The sequence below is a fragment of the Sorex araneus genome, chromosome 5, assembly GCF_027595985.1.
Source record: "Sorex araneus isolate mSorAra2 chromosome 5, mSorAra2.pri, whole genome shotgun sequence".
NCBI classification, from domain to species: Eukaryota; Metazoa; Chordata; class Mammalia; order Eulipotyphla; family Soricidae; genus Sorex; species Sorex araneus.
This window is the reverse complement of record NC_073306.1, coordinates 142,566,871-142,583,582: the sequence shown is the minus strand read 5'-3', so window position 1 is coordinate 142,583,582 and position 16,712 is coordinate 142,566,871. Positions and strand designations below refer to the sequence as shown.

At 48.9% G+C, this 16,712-nt stretch overlaps 1 non-coding gene across 1 annotated transcript; it reads left to right on the top strand.

Moving 5' to 3' along the window:
• Positions 1-5,197: 5,197 nt before the first annotated feature.
• LOC129405415 (U11 spliceosomal RNA) lies at positions 5,198-5,331 on the top strand. The gene has a single exon (XR_008630565.1). It is a non-coding gene; the product is annotated as a U11 spliceosomal RNA (small nuclear RNA).
• The last annotated feature ends 11,381 nt before the right edge of the window (positions 5,332-16,712 follow it).

The following is a 16,712-nucleotide window of genomic DNA, read 5'->3' as shown; positions in this document are numbered from 1 at the left end:
GCTCTCCCTCTCCCTCGCCCTCTCCCTCCTGGGCGGCACCTGCTTGGAGAAGCTCCGTGACGGCGTGATCGCAGGCAGGGGATCCCCACCTGCGGTTCTGGAAGTCTCCAGACTCTCGGAGTGAGGCAGGGCGGGAAGAAATCTCTTCTCGCTTTCCGGGGTTCTCAGCCCAGCAGGCTTCAGTGGGGTCGGGGACGGGCAGGGGGCAGGCTGGCACTGCCACAGGCGACCAGAGTCGCCCCTGCAAAGTTTGGAGCCTGCAGGGCCACATCCAGTAGTGCCAGGGGATGAGGGGGAGCGGGGTGCCAACCCAGGGCTGCTGCATGCTAGCCCAGCCTGAGGGCCAGTGCTTCCCCTCGGGCCCCAAAGCTCTGCGTTCCAGGACCTTCCTGCCAGGTGCCTTCTATTGCTTCCTTAGTTTTTTATAGCACCCCTTGATGTTTGAATGAATTATTGCTTTTTTTTTTTTTTTAAAGAACCTGGAGAGAAACAGGTCAAGTCATATATAAAGGGAACACAGAGGTAAAATCAGACTTTGAACGTAGGCACCTGCACTTCAGGACCCACGCGGACTCTGACACGCTGCCTGCTGCTTGTGGCGAGAAGCAGCTGTCTGTCTTCCCTGTGTCTCCTAACCGGGCCGGGAGGCTCTGCGGGACAGGAGCCAGGCAGGGCGGAGCCGGCCATGTGACTCGGCGTGGGCGCGTCTGCGAGTCCCCCGGCCTCCGGGGCTGAGCTCGCTGTAAGATGTCGGATTGACAAGGGACACACGGAGAGACCACTGGAAACCCATCTGGTTCTTTACAGAAAACACAGCACGGGGCAGCTCGCCGGGGGACATGCGCTGCTGGCCAGTGACACCCGCTTCCGGTTGATCCAGCCAGAAACCAGGAGTGGAGCCCCAGAACGTGGGCCCCTGCCCCCACCCCCAAGGCCAGATGCAGGCTGGTTCTCCCTTAAACCTAAGCAGAGAACTTTCAAAAGAGAAGAGCGAGCGCCAGTGGGATCATGACACTCAGGACGTGTTTGGAAAAATAGAAACTTTCATGCCACTACAAGATTTTAGTGTCCCAAGAGATTTTTTTCCTATAGCTTATGGAGAAACTGAAATTAGGTGGTATTAACCACAAAACAATTGAAGTCAAAGTGATTTTAAAGAGGCTTAGGAAAACGTGCTGTGCCCGGCAGGGAGAAGTGAGGAGGGAAGCGGCACCAGGGCCGAGTGGACACAGCCCACACGAGAGGCACGGCCTGTGGTCCCTGATGCTGCAGGAGAGATCCCTGAGTACAGAGCTGGGAGGAAGCCCTGAGCACTGCCAGGCATGGGCGTGAGCCGCAAACCAAAAAAAATAATTTTAAGAAGGAAAAGAAAAAAATGTAGTGAAACGATATATTTTAATATAATCATGATTATAATACATGCGTTTATGTCAGACTTAATTAAAATAGACTTATGAATTTAATGAAAAAAGAGCTGACAATTTGTAATCTATAATTTGCCTTATGATACTTAGAAAAATTGAAAATTACAAGATTCAAATATACACAAGGAAGATAGAAAACAGATGGGAAAGAAGTCATTTAAAAGGGAAATAAGATGAAATAAAACAAAATTCTAAACAATGGAAAGTGGCAAAAAATATCAGGGAAGTGACTCAGCACTAGAGCATTTATCGTGTATAGATGAGGCCCCGGGTTTGATCCCCGGAACTGCAAAAAGAAAATAAAACCAAGCCACAAAGTGACCAAAATGTGTGTTGAAAATAAGATGCAATAACACGAATGAAGTTGCCTAAAATACAAAAAGAAACAGTCTTTTATTCAGAGTTGAACACATTTGTGTGGAATTTTGAACTCAGGTACACAAAGTATGAAAGTCAGTCAAGCAGAGTAAAGACACTCCCTTTGCTCATACACGGTATAAGGTGCATCTGTGTGTATACAAATACGTGTGTGTGCACTATCCACCTCTTTATGTAGTATACATGTACATACATGTGTGTTTATATACTTCTTCAGCCATTATGGAATATTTAACCAAAATATCATGTAGTAGGCTATTCTGCATATCATGACTACTTCACTGTACCACTGTATCACTGTCATCCCGTCGTTCATCGATTTGCTCGAGCGGGCACCAGTAATGTCTCCATTGTGACACCAGTTGTTACTGTTTTTGGCATATCAGATCCGCAATGGGTAGTTTGCCAGGCTCTGCCGTGCAGGCGAGATACTCTCCGTAGCTTGCCAGGCTCTCCAAGAGGGGTGGAGGAAATCATGACTACTTATACAGAAAAATAACTGAACATTCTAAGTTTGCTAAAAATACAATCAACTAACAAATGAAGCTTTAAAAAACTTTCAAAAAAAAAAAAGCTGCAATCATGTACCAAAACAACCTCAAAGTTAGAGAAGAAATTTTCAGCACAAACTTGGAAATGGATACTAAATCAAGTATTACATACTGAGATGTGAGGGGTGGTCCTCAATTAGAAAGTTTTTAAATAAACACAAAGATTGAAAACAAACTAAGTTTCAATCCAATCTCAAAATTAGTATCACTGTATCACTGTCATTCCATTTTTCATAGATTTGCTCAAGCGGGCAACAGTAACAACTCCATTGTGAGACTTATTGTTACTGTCTTTGGCATATCTAATATGCCACTGGTAGCTTGCCAGACTCTGCCGTGTGGGTGGGATACTCTCGGTAGCTTGCCGGGCTCTCCAAGAGGGATGGAGAAATCGAACCCAGGTCAGCCGCGTGCAAGGCAAATGCCCTACCCGCTGTGCTATCGCTCCAGTCAGTTAATCACTATCACGATCACTATCATCACTATCATCCTGTTGATCCTTGATTTGCTTGAGCGGTCTCAGTAACGTCTCCATTCATCCTAGCCCTGAGATTTTAGCAGCCCCTCTTTACTCGTCCTTCCCAATGGTGCCGCATTAGAGGCTGTTTCAGGATCAGGAGAATGAGACCCATCATTGTTACTGTATTTGGCATATGAATACGCCAAGAGGAGGTTGCCACGCTCTCCCATGAGGGCAGGAAAACTCTCGGTAGCTTGCCAGGTTCTCCAAGAAGGAAAGGGAGAACTAGGCTATAAGATGTCACGTGACCACCAAACAGCCATGCGCTACCAGGAGTTTGGTTTTATAATCTCTGGATGTTGGCCATTGATATGACTACACGGCAACCAGGGGCAGTTTGTGGGTGTGACTGCCTAGCTACTGGAAAATGGGGGATCTTGGTGGAAGAGGCCCAGTCCCAATCCAAGCAGCCTTGGAGATCTCATTCCTGGGTCCCACACACCTGGGTTCCTCTGTCGGTTCCTTGATGTATGAGGCTCGTCCGAACGTGTGGAGAGGGGCCTTGAGCAAGACTATGGCTAGGTTCCAGAGGTCTTCAGCTGCCAGGGCTCTGCTCGGGGTGGGGAGGGAAACTCAACCCAACCCCTCTGAGGGGCCCAGGTGAAGACAGCCAGGTGCAGGGACAAGAGATCCTGCTGTCGAAATTAGTATCAGAGTTAAATAAACAAAAAGGGAATTATTAGACCAGAATTCAGAACATCTCAGAGAGCCTTTGGGATGAATGATGATTTAATGTCCGTTGGAATTGGTGGAAGGGATGGTGGGCGTGGGAGGGGGGAAAGTAGAATCAAAACCCAGACCAGAGCGAGAAACAGAAACTTCTGGTCACAGTTGTTGTGTAGTCAAGAAAGCAGAAACGTCAGCATCAGAACGCCTGCCAAATAGTGTATCTCCAAAACGGCGAGACCAGTGGTAAGGAACTATGAAACGGAAACTGCAGGATGAGTCTACGTAGATGAAGAAAACAGACTGAACTTCAATGTCATTTTAAAATCTCCAGAAAAGGAAGGACTGTTTTAATTTATTTAATTGTGTAAGTTCCAAGCAATTAAAATATGGATTTAATCCTTTATTTTCATGTCATAGTGAAGCCTATAGAACTACTTATGGCTGTAACAAAAACAACTTATAAATTAGCAAATTATATGTGGCCTTTCAGTTAAAAAGTTAAGAAGCTTCCATCCTTCCTACATCAAGGACAGCAAACATCAGCATCTGCATCACATGGTTCCTAGAACCCTAAGGACCCATATTATCACATGAACATGGAACCAGCTTTCCGTTTCATAGAGGAAATGACTCGTGTCCACCCGTGTGTTCATGTCTATCTATATACACGCACATGTGTGCGCATGTATCTGTGTACATGTGTGTCTGAGTGTGCCTGTGTGTATGTGTGGAGTTTGTTTTTGAGGAAGGACATGAGCATTCATAGAGAGGTTCTTCATATTTCCTTGGTTTAGAAGTAGCTCAAATCTCAATTTTTGCAGGTGCTAAATAAAATCAAGATGAAGTTGAACAGATGGTCACACTTCCCTCTCCGTCTCAGTCAGACAGATTAAAATGGTCATTCTCCCCAAATTTGTATGTCTTATGCAAATGCATCAAATATTTCCACAAACCATATGCCCAGTACCCTAACTTAAGCATGACTAGAGTGAGGTGAAAGTCAGTACTGGTGTCGCTCTGTTAAGCTCTCTCAGAGGCCTTTGCAGACATGACGTTCCAGTCAGGTAGTTTTGTCTGGCATTACCCTCCCCAGGCAAAACGTCCCCCAAGACGGAAAAGTCCTGTCAGCAGCATATCTGACAGAAATTATGCACGATAAAGTGGCATCCTAAACTTAGTAAAGAAAATGTTAAAAAGAATTATGGCTCCTTTGTTAATTTAATCTGAATTTAACCAAACCCCTTTCTTTGGAGGGATGGGTGTTGAGGTCTCTAGTCGCTATCAACGAGCTGTAAGTCTGTGATTCTGTTAACGCCAATATCTGTGAAACACACTGAGGGGAGCAGTTCCCCCGCGTGGAGGCCTCAGGGCCTCTCCCCTCTACTGCCTTCGGAAGGACAAACACAGGCGGTCCTCTCGGACACACACCTGCACAGTTACCATGCACTCCAGGGAAGAATATTTCACAACCTGACCACTGGTTTCCTCAGAGTAGCCTGTTTTAGTTAGTGCTTCACGTACATTTAATCTCAAGCGCTCGGCAGGGAGGAGGGAGACGGAAGGCTCCTCGTGTGTTCCTCGATGGGCTTCAAGAATATGCACCAGCCGGTGCCCTTGAATATAGCTTGGATTGGTATTGTTAAACGGCTTCTCTGAAGAAGGGCTTCTGCTGTGAGCAGCACACGGAGGGCAGTTTGCTTGCCCTACTTGCGGGATTGACATAAGAGATTTTGGAAGCATCATTTTTGGCAGTAGGACAGCTGGTGATCACTGGGCCTGGCCCGCCCCGCCTCCTCAGGAAAAAGGCTTCTCTGTTAAATCTCTTTGGAGCTACTTCAGAATTTGGTGGGAGGAATAAAAGAGGAGTTCATGAATGTACAGGTGAGTACATTTTTGCTGGCTCTTGTGTTACATCTCACAGAGGGTTCATCTCCTCAACTAATTTCAGGAGTGACATCTGGGTATCTTTTTTTGCCTGTGGGCCTCTGAGAAACAAAGACTTTAGGAACTCCCTGGAGTGAGTTTAAGATATACACATATAGTATATATGTATATATGTATACATATTCATATGTGTATATATGAATGGACCATTGCTATTTATAGAGATGTATGTATGAATAACTCTCACAACACGTGTTCGTATTTGTGAATGACCCTCACTATTTATGTATATTGACCCATGTATATGGACAGACCTTATTATGTCCATGAATATGGACACATTTCCCCTACTTTTGTGTGTGCATATACACGTATGAACCAAGCAATATCTGGTTTCACTCCAGAGCTTGAGTCCCTTCCAGAAGGCGTCTGTCCCAGCAGTTTCTGACCTACCCCTGGAGAGAAAGTGGGGAGAAGTTTCAGTCTGAGGGGGAGTCCCTGGCCCCCACCTCTTCTCTGAACAGACTCTGAGAGTTTTCTGATTTTCAGGCTCCAGACCAAGTTGTTTTTTTTGTTTTTTTTTTTTTTTTTTTTTTTTTTTTTGCTTTTTGGGTCACACCTGGCGATGCACAGGGGTTACTCCTGGCTCTGCACTCAGGAATTACTCCTGGCGGTGCTCAGGGGACCATATGGGATGCTGGGAATTGAACCCGGGTCGGCCGCGTGCAAGGCAAACGCCCTACCCGCTGTGCTATTGCTCCAGCCCCTCCAGACCAAGTTTTGGCAGTGACAGATCTTAGGGAGAGTCTGTGAGGATTTAGCCAGATAAGTTAACATCTCTAAAGACCCTCTTCCCCTATTTGTTTAGATTAGAGCTTGCAGCCTCACCTGGCCTGCCACCTCTTCCAGAAAAAAAATCACTCAGTGTCCCCTGAAGTCTATCTTTTTAGGTGAATAAACAAAAGAGCTCCCTGATTGCACCAGAGGCTGCTAGCTACCCTCCCCACACCACACACACACACACACACACACACACACACACACACCACACACATATGCCACACACACACATATACCACACACACACACCACACATCACACAACACACACATCACACAACACACAAATCACCACACACACATCCATGCCACACACACACACACACAAAGCACACATATACCACACATACCAACACACACATACACACACCACACTCTCATACACCACACACACACACACACACACCACACACACCACACATTCTCATACACCACACACACACACACACACACACACACACACACACACACACACTTCCAGTGGGCGGTGTTGCCTGCTGTAGAGGCGTCCCCTGCCGACAGGCCGACCAGCTCAGCCCTCTAATAACAGGCCATTACTGAGCATTTCCCTGGGAAAACAGGAAATGCCCCTCTATATAGCCACTGATTTGGTAGCTTTCGACGTCTGAAGTGTCTGCTCAAGCTGTCGGTTAGAGCGGCTGCCCACATCGTGGAAACTGTAGTTGGGTCTCCACTGTCCGGGAATTCCTGACGGCTCTGTTAATCGGGACAGTCAGATTCTCGCCGAGTTGATCTGCCATCAAACTGCCCGTGAGTATCCCTGGCCGGCACTTGCTGAGATACTCACCCAGACCAGCCACAGGGCCTCCCCACCATGCACTCTGACATTTATCCTGTGCTTGATGAAATTATAAATATGAACTTACTTTAAACACCAAGGCTAATTTCTAGTCATCCTGGATTTTAAAGTGCAATTGTAAAACAATCTACATTTAATTGAAAATTCCACTAATTTACAAATGTTTTGCAAATTATGCAGTTAATATATTAGAAAGTACACAGTTAATGTAACTAGGAATGTATATATTCCATTTTTAGTTACATATATATATATATTTTTGCTTTTTGGGTCATATCCAGCAATGCTCAGGGGTCACTCCTGGCTCTGCACTCAGGAATTACTCCTGGCAGTGCTCAGGGGACCATATGGGATGCTGGGACTCAAACCCGGGTCGGCCGCATGCAAGGAAAACGCCCTACCCGCTGTGCTTTTGCTCCAGCCCCATTGGGGAGTAGAGTTTTGACCGAAGCACCTGGGTAGGATGCAAACATGTCACCCACAACAAACGCCTTCCGGACCCCTCCGCCTCCTCTATTGGCTAACCAGGAAGTTAGCCTTCTTCCTTCGGCATAACTTACAATCAAGAGAGTTGAGTTTCAGTGATTGCCACAGCAGGACACACAGACACAGCTGAGCCGTCAGTTGGGGAGAAGCGAGAGCCGGTCAGGTGCGGTTATGGCAGCTCGTGGTCAGCGAGGGAACAAATGTTTCTAGGCTGTAACATAGCCCCGGAGAGATGTCAGGAACTGTGTGCTGTAGAATGTGAGACCGGTGTGGCCAAGCGAGGGCTGAGACAGGACGCCGGGATGGGATATCCGGCCGGGGCCAGCAGGAGGTGGTCAGGCCTCGAGGGCTGCTCCACGAAGCAGCGTCACCTGCCCTCCAGGGCGCTGCACCCAAGGGGGCCCCGTACCGGGTGACGCGGCATCTTGATTTAGCTCAGGACATGGTCCGGAGACAGCCGACCCTGTGCAGACTCCAGCTGCACTCGCCCCTCCAGTGTCCCGCCGAGTGCTGGTCCCTGGGGGCACAGTCCCAGCACGCGGGCACTTTCACCAGGCGTGCCTTAATCACGCACCCTTAGTTCTTCGGACTCCGCACTTGACCAGGTGACCGTGAGGACGGATGGATGCCACGGCGCACCTGCCCTGCCAGTGTGCCCGGGGCACCCCGATGCTCCCCAGAGAACGGTCTGGAATGCTTGTGTGGGTCTGTGTCCGCCCTCTGACCCCGCCCGCCTCTTGAAATAGCTCGCGCTTGGAGAGGCAGCACTGACATTTCATGGCTCGCGCAGTCAGCATGTGCGAGCGTGATTCACGGTCTCGAAAGCCGGGACTGGGACTGCTAAGCGGTATTAATAACTCCTTCCCACATGCTGCGCCGCAGAAAGGGAGCCAGCAAATCCCTCCTCACACCCTTCGAGGGCCGGAGACAGCAGCTGGTTCACATGAAGGGAGAAGGACCGCCGGAGGCTCTCCTGCCCAGGGGTGAACGCTGGGCCTCTCTGGCAGCGGCTGGGAGTTAGTCTCTGCAGAAGGTGCTTTACTGAGTCCGTAGACCCAGGACTGACGGTGCCGCCTTGGCTTACGGCATTCTATTCCGTCATTATTTGCTAATGACAAGAGCAGTCGGTTGGTTGGGAAGTGAGGTGCCATCTTCATTCCTTACCAGCTGTTTGGTACCGTGTCTGTTTCTGGCACACGCATGCGGATCAGAGGGGCCCGCCTTCCCTCCTGGCCGTAGCTGCCAGTCTCTCCTCCTCTGTCTCCTTGGCTTCTGCCTTTCAGTCTGGCTTCCCAGGCTCTACCGGCCCCCCAGTTAGTCCACAGATAGTCTATGCTCGGGCCACGGGTGCGGGGACCGCCAGGCCACCTGGAGGTGCAAGGAGGGTGCGGCCATGCGGGGATGGAACTCCAGCCCTGGTCAGTGAAGGCCTGACCCTGCTCGGCCCTGACTCTGACTGGATGTCGTGTTTTTCGTTTTGTTATTTATTTATTTTAATTGAATCACTGTGAGATAGTCACAAAGCTTTTGTGATCAGATTTCAGTCACACAGTGCTCCAACACCGTCCCTCCACCAGTGCACATTTCCCAGCGCCAGTGTCCCCAGGATCCCTCCCATCCCCCACCCCGCACCCCCTGCCTGCCTCTAAGGCAGACACTTTTCCTCTCTCCCTCCCCTCTCTCTCCCTCCCTCTCTCTTTCTCTCTCTTCCCCCTCTCTCCCTTCCTCTCTCTCCTCTCCCCTCTCTCTCCCTTCCTCTCCCCTTCTCTCTTCCTCTCTCTCCCTCTCTCTCTATCCCTCCCTCCCTCCCCTCTCTCTATTCCTCTGTCTCCCTCTCTCTTTCTCTTTCTCTTTCTCTCTCTCTCTCCCCTCTCTTTCTGTTTCTCCCTCTCTCTCCCCTGTCTCTCTCCCTCCCCCTCTCTCCCCCCTCTCTCTTTCTTTTCCTCCCTCTATCTCCCCTCTCTCTCCCCCTCTCTCTTCCCCTCTCTCTCCTCCCCCCTCTCTCCCTCCCTCCCTCTCTCTCCCCCTCTCTTTCCCTCCCTCCCTCTCCCCCTCTCTTCCCCCTCTCTCTTTCTCTCCCTCCCTCTCTCTCTCCCTCTCACTCTCTCCCTCTCTCTTTCCCTCCCTCTCTCTCCTCTTTCTCTTTCCCTACTCCTTCTCTCTCCCTCTCTTTCCTCTCTCCCTCCCTCCCTCCCTCCCCCCTCTCTCTTCCTCCCTCTCTCTCTCCTTTTGGGCTTTATAGTTTGCATTATAGATACTGAAAGGTTATTAGGCATATTCCTTTTCCTACTTTCAACACTCAGTTCTTGTCCAGCGTGATCATTTCCAACAATTGCTGTCGTCCTGGTCCCTTCTCTGCCTCAGCACCCCACATATTTGTGGTTAATTCCAACCACTGACCAGTGCTCCTACCCCCTGTTTTCCTTGGCCACGGATGTTAGTCTTCTACTCTATTTTCTCTATGTCCCGGAAATGAATGCAGCGATTCTCTCTGTCCCTCTCCTGACTCCTGTCACCCGGCACGGTGCTCTCCACGTCCGTCCGTTGGTGAGTGTAAACTCCAATCCTGTGTCTCTTACAAGACTGCATCCCCGCATTTCCAAACAACACTGACCTGACTCCAGCTTCTTTGCTTCTGGATGCGTTTTGTGCTTCTGGTCAGCTCACCCTTTACCCCTCAGCAGGAGGGAATGCACACTCCGAGTGTGGCATTGACATACTGCACACCCAAGAAAGGAGCAAATTTAAGACTTTGCCTGAGAGAGGAGTCACACAGGTGTGTTTCCCAACTAGCAGAGGCACATCCAGGCCCTGCTCTCAGCCCTCAGCACCTCTTGGGAAACTCTTCTGTCTGGACTTAGTGAGAACAGGACGCAGACCTTTCTCAGAAACCACACTGCGGACACACAGACCAAGCCCGGCGGTCAGAGGCTCAAGAGACCCTCCACCCACTCCCACCCCCACCCCCACCCTCCCACCCCCGGACTGCCCTGCCATTCAGCAACAACTTTTAACCCCTGAAACCAGGCAGACACACTGGTTTGTGACAGGTTTCTGATATCACCAATTTTTATTCTGAAGACAACTTCTGCCCGAGTGAGCCTTCGTGCGGGTCGGTCTTGTTTTGTGAGAAGGAACTCAAGATAAAACCCATGCTGTGAGCTTGGGGATGCCCCCAGAGCACGGGCGTGGCTCGTGGACGACACAGCTGCCTTTCTCAGTCCGGGATGAATCACTCTTAAAAAAAATACTTCGGGGGCAGCAAATCAAATGCTGATTGATTCTCCACATGCTGGTGGTGAATGATTCTTAGTGTTGTAATCGTGGCTGCTTGTTGGACAGCAGGTAGTGTAGGCCTTTGACTCGGACCCGAGACACAGCGGCCCGGGAGCCTCTGGCAGACCAGACTCCTCACTGGCCGCTGGCCATGACGGCTTGGGCAGTTTGTGTGAGTGTCTGTCCACCTTCTCACAAGAGCCACCATATTAATATTAGTCCCTTTAGTATCAGCCCCAGCAGTGCTCAGGGCCTACTCCTGGCTCTGTGCTCAGGGACCAGATGTGCGGCAGGAAAACTGGGCCAGTCCGTGTGCAAGGCACACTATCTTTCGGACCCAGTGCTCAGCCGCCAGGCCCGAGTGAACGACTTATAAAGGGACCTGCCTCACTTCCAAATATTCACCCAACGTCAACTCTGGATACTTTGAAGTTGAAATACCCACTTACCCAGTTTCTCTAATAGTACACTGCCCAGAATCAGCAGGAAGGCAGAGAGTGCTAAATAACGTTGGTGGAAATAGAACAAAGTGATGACTTTACCCTTTTACATAATTTTTGTCTTAGATAAAATGAACTATTATCCCATTCATTCCTTTAAAACTTATATTTCTGTCTTATGATCAGTATTTTTTTTCCTTATAAATACTGTAATTTTTTGGTACCATCTTAATTGGTATTTCCAACATGGCATTGCTTTATTTATTTATTTTATTGTTATAAAGTTGTTCACAATATTTGATTACGATTAATATTTGAACACCAATTCCACCATCATTATACCTTCCCAACACCATATTTCCATCCCAAACCCCAAACCCTGCCCCCCAAGCAGAACCGAAATAATTTATTTTGTATTGCTATAAGAAGCAATAATAATTACTTACATTATTTCAGCAATAATAATCTGCTAAAAATGAGACTAAAAAAAGGTTTCTTAGAGGAAAGTGTGTGAAGATTGCTGTATTTCACCCAGGAGCCATTAAGCCCTCCTATAAGCGGGCTTTATTTATCTATCTAAATAAATAAGCTATAAGGCTAAATAAATCTAAATAATAATGCTTACCTAGATAATGCTTATCTATCTAAAGTTTAAAAAGTAATTTTCATCATACCTGGCTTTCGATTTATTATGATCTGGTAAAAAAAACAGTAAACATTATGACAGTTACAGTTTGCCACATCTGTATTAAATATTCTCAAATGTATAGTAAACTGTGCTGTAATTAGTGAAAACTACAACTTCTCTGCCCCTCTCGGAGAGCCCGGCAAATACCGAGAGTATCTCGACCACACGGCAGAGCCTGGCAAGCTACCCGTGCTATATTCAATATGTCGAAAACAGTAACAACAAGTCTCAAAAATAGAGACGTTACTGGTGCCTACTCGAGCAAATCGATGAGCAACGGGATGACAGTGATACAGTGATACAGTGATAAGCGATTAGTAACATGTTAAAGGTTGAGCCTTGTATGGTTTTATATGTATACATACATATATCTGTATAAATATATTTCCTACGGTTGGTTGCCTTCCCAATCAAATGTGGTGTGCCACGCTTGGTATACTGGTGGTGTCAAATATGTCACATGGCCGCGAATGTGGCCGCACGCCCAGGGATAGATGCACCTTGGGGTGCCTGGGTTCCTTCGGGGTGTCAGGGGGCGCCTGAACCCAGCGAGGACCCTAGCACTCTGTCCGACCCTGTCCTGTCGGCTCCTTCCCCAGCTGCACAGTTGCATCGTCTCCTCCGCCCCCTTCCCTGCCCCAGTCAGGCGCCCGCCTCCTCTGCCGTCACGTGTCCGCTAACCCGGCCCAGACTGGCTGACACTGGCCTCCAGCAGACTCAGGAAGCATCAGAGCTGAGCGTGTCATCTTGGTGGAAGGCATGGAAACTCCAGGCGAAGAGAAGGGTCATCATGGGCGAGAGTGAACCCACGGGGCCTCCGAGTGCAGGAACCGAGAGTGGGGGCTCAGGTGGCCCCAGAAGCTGGCGGGAAGGCGGGCGCCACCACAGCGAGCGGGAACAGGGCAGCACCAGGCTTTCCGGGGCTCTTCCTCCCGTCTGCTTTCTCAACACTGCAGGATGCCAGAGTGCTTCTTCCTCCATCTCTGTGTGTGTTGTGTGTGCATGTGGATGTGTGTATTGTACTGTGTCACGTGTACATCTGCTGTGTGTAAATGTGCTATGTGCCCATGTGTTTGTGTCAGTGTATGGAGCATGTGAGTCATGGTGTCTTTGCATGTGCATGTATGTGTACATGTGTATGCATGTGTGTGCTGTGTGTGGTAGGTGCACATGTGTATGCATGTGTGCTTGTGTGTGTTTGCACATGCAAGTGTGCAGGTGCATGCATGTGCGCAAGTGCATGCACATGTGTGCGCGTGTGCATCTGTGTGTGCATATGTGTGTGCATGTGTGTACCTGTGTGTGTGTGCCTGTGTGTGTGGTAGGCATATGCACTCACGTGCATCTCCCCTGGCCTCTGGCTGACTCTCGCTTCTTTCTGGAGCTCACCAAACCTTTCACTTTCCTGGACACAGTGCCAGCTGCCCTCACCCCCCCCCACCCGTTCTCCCCAGACTCATCCCTCGTCATTTGGACGCCAGGCTCTGTGTGTCACTGGCAGATGGTGCCCCCTTACCAAGGCTGCGTCTCGCAGGAACAAGGCCCCAGCATTCGCTGTTCCCTTACAGCCTTCACTGGCCGCAGAGTGTGATAAGGCAAAATTAGCTTCAGCATTTAGCGCCTGCCAGCCTTCGATCAAACACGCAAGTACTGAACCACGCTAACGTTCTTTCAAACTGTGATGTCAAGAATGAGAGGGTGAAGCAGGAGGAAGGGGATGTTGCACGAAACGAAAACCCTTTGCAGTGCTGTGCTGCAAATGTGCAATGGTGCTCTGTGCTGAACCACCCTGGCGGCTTACTTGTGAGTCAGCTTTGCCCATTCCATCTGCTCTCAGGGCAGGACGGTTAGACTGGGAGATGTGTGGAGGGTGATTCTAACTCCTCGACACCTGATTGAGTCGATTGACGGGCCCAGAGGAGTGGTTTCTTTTGCTGAAATGTTTCCGGTTTACCTTGAGCTATAGTTCTGAGCCTCCAGGTGCTAACTTCCCAACAATCCCTCGGCCTCGCTACTTTCTGGGCTCGGCTGTGTGCAGCGCGGCCACAGGGAAGGCCTGATGTCCGGCCAGGGACCCTTCCCCGCCCCCACTCCTGCCAGCCCACACGCACAGCACGCTCCTGGGGCTCCGTGCATGCTCTCTCCCTTCCCCCAGGTGCAGCCCAGAAAACTCGCCTCTCACCGCCCTTTCCCTCTGAGGGCCTCCTTCTCATGGGGAGGCTGTGTGGAGGTTGACAGCTCAGGAGGAGTCATTGGGAGCTGCATTTTTGCTGGATGAACCATTGGAACATTCCATTGCATTCTCTATCTGACGTTTTCCAGAGGCAGATAGATTTCCAGAGGTTGCATTTTATTTTATGGCCAGCAAAACTGGTCATTCCAGGTATTTTAGAGACAGCAGAGTCACACTCAAAGCTTTCCCAGTGTGTAACAAGGTGAAGGCAGGATAGAGCCACTAACAGATGTTTTCTGGAGGCGTTATTTGGAAAGAGAAGGGGGACATCATAGCTGGGGTTTCTAGAAGGAAGCCGAGGGCCGGACGATCTTCACTTCCTATCAGATCATGTCTAAGGCAGAGCTTTTGTTCTTTAAGCTATTTAGTCCCTGGAAAATCTAGTTTTTTTAGGCACCTGAATACACATCTACCACCACTATTATCTGTAGTGATCTCTCAGTTCGTAACCCCGCTCTGTACCGCTCAGGAAAAGCAGACGGCCGCTCCGAACACACATCAGCACGAGGAAACACAGCCATGGCACGTCTCCGGCTACTGGAGAGCAGACCGGGGTGAGGAGTGGATTGAGCGGCTGACCCAGGAAGCTTGGTCTGGTCTTCGGGGATGTGAGAATGGAGATGGGAAGGGTCGCCCTGAAGGACTTTATAATGACCACAGGAGGAGGTGGAAAGTGCTGAGTGAATGACGGGCAGGTGAGTGGGCCGTGCTGGACGCCGAGGGGGCCTCTGAGGGGTCAGAACGTGGTGAGGGCTGGCGAGAGGACAGAGCAGGCCTGGCTCTGTTGGAGTGACCGGACCCGCAGCGGTGGGGCAGCTGGGCAGTGGGGCCAGCCCCCAGGAGAGGAGGTCGCCCAGCCCTGGTGTGTCAGTGCTGTGCAGCCTCCCCCGGCACAGACACCGACCACAGGCCCGCTAGCAGCCCCGCTACTCCCCGCGCCCAAGGGTCTGCTGTCTCTGACGTAAGCCAGGGATCACAGCCCTCCGCCAAGCCAGAGCTCAGCTGCAGTACTGACCAAGCGAGGAAGCACGAACTCGCCTCGAAAGACAGAGCAGTTAATGCACTCCCGGAAAAGTTCAGATTAGTGAAACTGAGTCACCAGCCTGAAGAAAACACTAACAACTGTTGTAACAAAGATGTACGAAATTAGGAAAACGGCCGACAAATAATGTGAGGTTTAACACAAGGGCATGGAAACTATTAAGAAAGCTTTAAACAGGGGCTGGAGCGATAGCACAGCGGGTAGGGCGTTTGCCTTGCACGTGGCCGACCAGGGTTCAAATCCCAGCATCCCGTATGGTCTCCTGAACACCGCCAGGAGTAATTCCTGAGTGCAAAGCCAGGAGTAACCCCTGTGCATGGCCGGGTGTGATCCAAAAAAAGCAAAAAAAAAAAAAAAAAAAAGAAAAGAAAGAAAGAAAGCTTCAAACAGAAATAATGGACTTAAAATACAATAAAGCCCAGATGTTTCCTAATTTGCGAAACACCTGAGCACCCAAATGCAGGATGCTCATAAAGTTCCCGATAAAATAGACGCAGACCAAGGCGATTAAAGTGTCAAAGACTAGAGACTACTAAGAACATCTAAGGGGAAACAAATGACATTTAAGGGACCCCAGTAAGAGTATTCATGGGCTGTTCCACAAAAGCCCCACAGGACAGGAAACACTACTGTGTAGCCAAAGTTCTGAAGGAAAGGATTTTTAGTCAAAAATGCAGGTTATTATTTAATCATACAGATTATATTATTATTATTATAGATTATTATTATAGATTATATTATTATTATTATAGATTATTATTTAGTCATACAGATTATAAATTGGAGTAAAAGGAAGAACAGTTTTTTTTTCTTTTTGGGTCACACCCAATGGAGCACAGGGGTACTCTTGGCTCTGCACTCAGGAATTACCCCTGGTGGTGCTGGGGGACCATATGGGATGCTGGGAGTGCGGGAGGCACGGGGAGCACTCGGACCTCGGAAACGGACAGTCGTGTCCAGCCGCCCAGCAGAACTCAAGGGTGAAGGTCGGCACACACGTCGAGCTGAAATCCTAAGAGGAAAACAAGCAGAAAGGGAACAAAATAATAACAAACACCTGCTAATAAAATTCTGGCAGGAACATGTTAAGCACAATAAAGTCCATGTTTATAGACCTGCAACAAGTATCAGGCTCCGTGGTGGGAAGCCGGAGATTGTTCTTAATTTCAGTTCAAGGCTGTCGGCTGTTACAGCTACAAGTAAACCAACAAGTTATAGGTCCCAGTCCGCCAATTAGATAATAGGAAGAAATAGTGCAAGATTGGAAAGGATTTGATCCTATCATTATATATATGATTATATATGTGATTATATATGTTGATATGAAATTGTATGGTTCTATATATTCCTAAGAAATCCATTAAAAAGCTATTAGAATAATGAGTACAGCAAATCTACTGGCTATAAAAATCAATATTAAAAAATGGTTCATTTCTACATGCAAGTAATGATCAAGAAGAAA